Source organism: Protobothrops mucrosquamatus, unplaced genomic scaffold (genome assembly GCF_001527695.2).
Source record: "Protobothrops mucrosquamatus isolate PMUCROS unplaced genomic scaffold, P.Mucros_1.0 scaffold578, whole genome shotgun sequence".
Classification (NCBI taxonomy): domain Eukaryota; kingdom Metazoa; phylum Chordata; class Lepidosauria; order Squamata; family Viperidae; genus Protobothrops; species Protobothrops mucrosquamatus.
The window spans coordinates 583,809-591,900 of record NW_015386879.1 but is presented as its reverse complement, the minus strand read 5'-3'; positions in this window follow the sequence as shown (position 1 = coordinate 591,900).

Below are 8,092 nucleotides of genomic sequence, written 5' to 3'. Positions count from 1 at the left end.
CCGCCTCTGGCACCCGTGCCATAGGTTCGCCACCACTGGCCTAGGCCCAACCCCAACCCTGACCCCAACCTAAACCCTAATCCCAACCCTGACCCCATTCTATCCCTAACTCTATAAAAACTAATAAAACTTTAAAAGAAAAAAAGGGAAAAAAGAGAAAATAAATAACAGAAAATAGAGGGGGGAAAATCTGTATTTATTCACCTGCAGCTTCTTAGCTGCCTGTAAAATATTTCTTGGTTTTTGGAAAGCAAAAGGAGGGGAGGGAGGGAAAAAACTCCACAGGGACCCCCTTGCAGCTCTCAATTGGGGCTCTGAAGCACATTGGCCGGGCTTCTTTTAAATGTGCCGTCTGGTTCCACCATCCTCCCGTCGCTGTGCCGTAAAAGTGAACACAAGTTGCGATTTATTTTTTTTACAAAAAGTCCACCCGCAACTCCAGAGAGATAGAGAGAACGTGGTCTCCAAGCAGTCTAGATGTGTTTTGCACGAGGTTGAAGAGAAAATAGTTCCACCTGCCATTGAAGGTGGGGAGGTCTGCTAGAAATTACTCCAAGAAGTAACTCCTCTTGGAGTTGCTCTTGGGAGGAGGGCTGTGTGTAAAGGAGGGGGGGGGACCTCTGCGGTTGTCTTGTTTAAAGGCTATTTTTTTAAGCAGCTTTTCGTTTGAGCCGGTGGCTTTTCTGGCGGAAGAGAAAAGGCCGGCGTGGAGAACACGTGAAGGGCCAGTCTCAAGAGAGGGTAGATCAGGGGTCTTCAAACTTGGTCCTTTTATGACTTGTGGACTTCAACTCCCAGAATTCCTCAGCCAGGCATGCTGTCTGAGGAATTCTGGGAGTTGAAGTCCACAAGTCATAAAAGGGCCAAGTTTGAAGACCCCCTGGGGTAGACCTTGGGGACTTTCACTCTTCCAAACGGTGAGTGCAGACATGCGTTTCCCTGTCCCGGTCAGGCCAATTTCCTAACCACTTCTCCATTGACTAGACAGGAAGTTGCATGGAATCGGCAGCAGATGGTAAAAGATTATATAGGCACCTTGGCCACTTTAAACCTGGGCCACTTTAAGCTGTGTGGACTTCAACTCCCAGAATTCCCCAGCCAGCCATGCTGGCTGGGGAATTCTGGGAGTTGAAGTCCACACAGCTTAAAGTGCTGAGGTTGAGAAACACTGCCTACAGTAAACCAAGATCCAAAACATGAAATTATATATAAACGCTTTTAAAAGCCTTGGGGCGGCACTGAGCCAGGAATCAGGAGCTTTAAACATCACTCGTGGGTCAAATTCTGGATATTTGTAAACGAAAGACCCATTCGATTAAAAAAAAAAATCAGCTTTATCTGCCAGTGATGGGCTGATCAATAAATCCAATGACCCGTTACACTAGGAGATGCTCCATCCACAGGTCCCTTGGGAAAGGATGATGGGTATTGCCAAGTATGACATTGTCGCATAATTTAAATTGTGACCAGGGATCTGTCATGATTCTTTCCAATTTTTAAGCTTCGAGGACACATTTCTAGTATTGCAGTTCTTTGTTTGAAAAGACACTTGTTACGGAGGTTATGAGCCCTTTGTACAACCTTGGCAAAGGAATAATATAAACACCTAAGGACAAATAAGGTAAGCCTGCCAGCCAGGAGTTGAGTCAGATCATTGCTGGGTTTATTAAAACAAAACATTAAAAAACTGCTGTGCAAGTTTTCATTTGTCTTTTCCTGCAATTTTGGCTGGCCCAATAAACCGAATTGCCCAATAATGGATTTTATGTAAATTTGACTAAACTTATTTTACTTGGAATACTGCATCCAGTTTTGGTCACCGCGATGTAAAAAAGATGTTGAGACTTTAGAAAGAGTGCAGAGAAGAGCAACAAAGATGATTAGGGGACTGGAGGCTAAAGCATATAAGGAACGGTTGCTGGAATTGGGTATGTCTAATTTAACGAAGAGAAGGACGAGGGGGGACATGATAGCAGTGTTCCAATATCTCAGGGGCTGCCACAAAGAAGAGGGAGCCAAGCTATTTTCCAAGGCGTCTGAAGGCAGGACGAGAAGCAACAGGATGGAAACTCATCAAGGAGAGAAGCAACCTAGAACTAAGGAGAAACTTCCTGACAGTTAGAACAATTAACCAGTGGAACAACCTGCCTCCAGAAGCGGTGAATGCTCCAACACTGGAAGTTTTTAAGAAGAAACTGGACAGCCATTTGTCCGAAATGGTATAGGGTTTCCTGCCTGAGCAGGGGGCTTGATTAGATGACCTCCAAGGTCCCTTCCAACTTTACTATTATTATTATTATTATACTTGCCTGCCCTGTTGAAAAGGCTCACACATTAAGGCTTTAATTGCACACACCTGACAGGCCAGCCCACATCCAAAACTTTTTTAACTGGGACAAAAAAACTCTGGGACAAACGTGGGATTACAAAACTGTTCAAACCAATTTTTTCTGCCTAGCGAGTTGCAAATGCAAGGAATGTTGCTCATTACACAACATTTATCCAAACTCTCATGTCAAGACAAACAGCAAAAGGAGGCACTGAGGCAGGTTACACCAGCCACTCTCGCAAAGCTATAAATGATCTTCTCTGACAAGCAAAAACCCACATATCGGTGTTTATTCCAAGCCGCACCCATCTAAACTCGCAGCTACAGCGGAAAGGACGTATCACGGACCTGTAGTTTGCTATTGCAGGGTCTCCAGATAAAAAAGGAGATACAATCATATTTTTTGTTCGCTCGCATTGCTATGGAAAAATCATCTTTCACATTTTTCGTATTAATCACAAAAGGGGACAAGGACACTGAGACTACTAACACAATGCATATGAAGAAAAATTGATATTCCGGGGGGGGGGGGGAAGAGTTAACATTTTTTTCTACTGCAAGTTATCCAATGTGTTACCAGATGGTGTTATTTTCCAAAGGTACTGATTTACATCTCTGAAACTATAGGAAACTAGAAAAGTAAAAGCTTTCCCTATCCAGTTGTGTCCAACTCTAGGGCACAAGGCTAATTTCTGTCTCTTAGCTGAGAGAACCTGCATTGTCTGAAGATAATTTTTGTGGTCACGTGGCCAGCATGACTATATGCCAAAGGTGCACGGAACGCTGTTACCTTCCCATCACAGTGGTACCTGTTTATCTACTCGCATTTGCATGCTTCCAATCTGCTAGGTGAGCAGGAGCTGAGGCAAGGAGCGGGAGCTCACCCCGTCGCGTGGCGCTTGAGTCTTGAACTCTGGCGGTCGGCTTTCCAGCCGACAAGCGCAACATCTTTAACTCCTGAGCCATTGTGCCCCTACGTCAGTGGTTCTCAACCTGTGGGTCGGGACCCCATTTGGGGTCGATCGACCATTTCACGGGGGTCGCCAAGCAAGGTTGTCTGCCATTTTTTCCCCTTTTCCGGCGGGTGCCTTACCTCCCTTGGGCTGGGCCAGCTGGTGGTCGGCCTGCTCCGTCTCTGCCGCTTGCCAGCTACGCCTCGGCCAGTGCAGGGGGCGGAACCACACATGCGTGGCGCTCCCGGGCAGGGAAAGTCCTCGACTTATGACCGGTTGGGTAGTCGTCGACTTACGACCGGTTGGGGTCGCGGCATTAAAAAGGTTGAGAACCACTGCCCTACATAGACTCAAAATTTGTAAGAGTGTGAAGTGATAAAAGGATGTTGCTTATATAGAAGACAGCATTTGTAGCACGGGATTGAACAGTGGGGTCCTTGATGCTCTTCGAGCTGGCATGCTTTCTTGCAAAGGTCTCATTACCCAATATCACTAGTGCAGGGGTAGGCAACCTCGGCTCTTTTGACTCGTGGACTTCAACTCCCAGAATTCCCGAGTCAGCATAGCTGACTCGGGGATTCTGGGAGTTGAAGTCCACCAGTCAAAAGAGCCGAGGTTGCCTACCCCTGCACTAGGGCTAGACTTGCAAGAAAACAAGTAAGATCAGAGACTACCCAGTTCTTTTAAAACAGGCAAGATTATCCGGCGGCAGAGTTTATTTCATGGAAGAATCCCAGAGGTAAAGCAACTCTTTTCACTCGAAATATAATTTTCAGTCTTTTCAGAACAAGGGTTGCCAAGTTAAGAGTCTCGGTGCTTTCGTTCGTTTCTCCTTTAGCTTCCATTAAAAAGTGGGGATGAAAATTGTCCATTTGCCTTTTTAATAAATTTTGTGACCTGAAAAAAAAAGCGTCGCTAGATTCCTGAATTCTTGCCGCTGCAGACTAAGGTAGCTTTTTTCTCTCTTTGAATATGTGCTTGACGGCCTATATCACCCAAAGTTGGAAGCGAGCATTACCGGATGCCGAGCTTCCCGAAGAATCCATCACCGCGACACCAAAACTTGTGGTGAACTGAATTTATTTAGTGTGATACACAGTTGCAGTCTGACAGTCAATATTCATATATCAAGAGTCACTTAGTTGGCTAACAGCTAGGAGACAGCAGACCCCGAGACACACACTCAAGTATTATACACAATCACAGAGAAGGCAGGGGAAAGCGAACAGTGTCGTTCACAAGGTTAGTTTTCCCCCGACCGCCATCCTGACCCACAAACATTTATGCTTTTTTTCCTATTTTTTCTTTTACTTTTTTTTTTTTTTAATCCCTCATCTCCAGAGAGAGTAGTTTTTCCAGTGCATCTTCAAAGAACACCACGACAGCAGTGGCTGGAGGAGGAAGGGAGAGCGGCAGCCCCAGTTAACTGCAGAGAAAGGAACAGACACGCGACAGGACATTGCCAATTCCCACACAACAGGGAGTATATATCTTTCTCTAGATCTATATATAGTTTATCTACACAGGTGGGGAACAGGCCTTGGCAAAGGGGGTCCGCCTTCGAAATCCAGGGAGCCAAGCTTTGCAAGGCTGGCTGATTCTGATGGAGAGGAAAAGAGATACACAGGGGCTACCTGGGTTCAGATAAGAGGCATGTGAGAAGGTGCCCGAGGCTTTGCACATCAAAGCAACAAATTGAAATAGCAGCACCAGCAGCAGCAGCCAAGCATCGGAAGAGGTCAGTGGTGCTTTCAGAATTGGGGATAATTCAACGCACTTACCTCTTCCAAGATTTCAAGAGGGCAGACCGCTGAGCAGAAGCCTTCAAAGGCAGCAAAAAAAGCTGGAATGTTGAGCAATGCGAAGCCTCGGTGCCAGGGGCTAAGAGGCTGGCCCTACAAGCACCCAATTTCTAAACGCAAGGAGCAGCGCGGGCAGTCAGTAGCCCTGTGGTCTGGTTTTCCCAATTCCAAAACAAGAGGATGGGGTGCCTGTGGCAGTGATGGCGAACCTTTTAGAGATCGAGTGCCCAAACTGCAACCCAAAACATACTTATGCATTGATGGGTGCCAGGTGGGCGTGGCCCATTGGGTGGACGTGGCTGCAGTGGTAACGGCAGACTGGGTGGGACTAAAAAGTTCAATCAATCAATTCCAACTTTGCGAGATCTTTTTTCCCCCTGCGAGTTGAAATTGATTGAACCCCCTTTTTTTTTTTGGTATACGGCGGCAGAGGCCTAAAGCGAAAAGGTATTATAAAACCCCGCTGGAGGTGTAGGACTGGGGCAACGGCGTGCGTGCCCACAGAAAGGGCTCTGCGTGCCACCTGTGGCACCCGTGCCATAGGTTCGCCACCACGGGCCTATGGAGATCCTCAGTCATCCAGGCCATGGTTATTCTCAAAGGTGCTTTTTCAAGAGGCAACTGAATCAGAACTATGAAGCTTCTTGGGCGAGAAGCAAAATGTCTTCTTTCTCAAGGGGAAAAAAAGCATAGTCCAGTCGCCTCTTGAAAAAAGCACCTTTGAGACAAGAGTGGAGTCCTGGAAGAGGGCGATGCGCAGACGTCTAATGCAAATATTCGATGGCATCTGCCGGACTGTTGTCCTCCTTTATGCATGAGGCTTCCAGATTGGGAAGTAGCAGCAAAAACACCAAAGGGTAAGAAAAAGCCACCAACTCACTGCAGTATTGATCAACTGAAACCTTCCTGGGCTCATCTCCATGGTTTCTCAAGCAAGAGAGTGAGTTTGCGCCTTCTCCCGAGTTATTTTAGGATGCATTTTGCAGAAACCGTGGCCGTAGCAGTACTGCTTGGGTAAAGATAAGTATCATTTGATGGGAAGTGTTTCCCGTTTGGTGGTTTCCTGCGAACTTAAGGGAACGACTCGACTGCGCTGCCCAGGACTCTTGACAGAAGTGGGTGAGGCCGAGGAGAAAGGAGGGCATTTTAGACAAAGAAGAAAATAAATCGTTTGCAGCTCAGCCCCTGTGAAGGAATCACATGCCAGGAATTGAACCAGGAGGACATTTTGTGAGAGCAAGGAAATCCTCAGATGGGGGAAAGGAAATGCTTAGGCTGGGCTGATAGGCAGAACTCATTTTAGATCACCCTTTCTTGCTTCTAATCCCTCAAATTCAGGGTGTCTTCAAACTTGGCAACTGTAAGACTTGTGGACTTCAACTCCCAGAATTCCTCAGCCAGCCAGGGCTGGCTGAGGAATTCTGGGAGTTGAAGTCCACAAGTCTTAAAGTTGCCAAGTTTGAAGATCCCCCCCCCGCTCAATTTTTTTCAGAAGAGGATAAAAATTACTTTGGCTCCAGGAGAGCTCAGCCCATGTTAAGCAGAAAAAGTAAGGAAAATCACAGAAGACCACATCGTGCGTTACTATCCTTCCATCACAGATTACGTCAAAAGAAAACGGTTAACATCATCTTATCATCCCCAAACCTCAATGAGTTATACACTTGTATCACCTCAGCACCCAGTCGTAAAATGACAGACACAAAGATCTTTATCAATTATCCTCAAAAGCAAGCCCACAATTCCCATAATCCTTTGTTTCAAAACGACAAATCCCAACAATCTCCAGCCTATACCATTGTTCTTCAAGCTTAGCAAATTTAAAATGGGTGGACCTCAAGACCTAGAATTCCCCAGCCAGCCATGCTGGCTGGAGAATTCTGGGAGTTGAAGTCTACACATCTTAAAATTCTCAAGGTTAAGAAATACTGGCTTATACTGCCAGTAGCCATATGGATTAGGAATCCAAGAGCCGTAATTCATGAAGGCTGATCTACGGGAGGACAACCACACTGAGACAAACAGGGCCGCAAATCAAACAAAACATGTTATTCAAATATCATCAGAAAATATTATCCAGTTCATGCCATCTTCTACCTGTTTTCCCATGTCAGTTTGCATGCTAGTGCAACTTGCATTCAGTCATAGAGGAGATACCTGAAAATAAATTCTGTGCTAAATCAGAAGTTCAAGAAATCTATGCAAACCTCTAAACTTTTTTTTAAAATACGTACAATATTCTTTGTAGAGCAAGCAGACCTATGACGAGGATTAGCATCTCTTCTACTGTATACGAAATAAAAACAATCCACTCCCATTTTTAATCTAGATATCTATGTTTCGAAGGTCAGGATAAAGGAGTGGACTCAAGACCCAGAATTTAGAATGAGGACCTTCCGACAGTGAGACCAGGACTGAGCATCTATGGGAACTCTCCCCAATCTAATAACACTTTCCAAATTTGCAAATCCTGGGCCTTACTGGCTAGGGAATAGAGAAAGAGTAGTAGATTGGAGAAGGCTGATGCAGAGACATAATTCGAAACGACAAAGCAAGGAACGAAGCAAAAAGTGGAGGCAGTTGTAAAGCACTTTGCATATTTCAAATGAGTCATGGAGTGATAAACTATGTAAAAATAGCAGCTCCTGGCGTTAGTCTGAGCCTAGAGAAGTCCCTGTTTAATCCAGCTACCCACTTCTTCAAAACTCACGAAGGACAAGTTTTTTCTGAGTATCACGAGAAGGGGAGGGCAGGCTGGAATAAACTGCTGGAGAGTACACACCCTCCATTTTGGAGACTCCCCACTCATCATTTTGCAGGAACCAGGCTTCCCACAAGGGACTCAGAACCTTTTCCCAATCGGTCCAAGTCCTGCCTACCATCTCTGTACATATCCAGCAATGGACGGTGGGGGCAGGAGTAAATCAGTCCATCTGGGATAAAAGACACTGAGACAATCTGGAAAGAGAGAGAGAGAGAGAGAGAGAGAGAGAGAGAGAGAGAGAGAG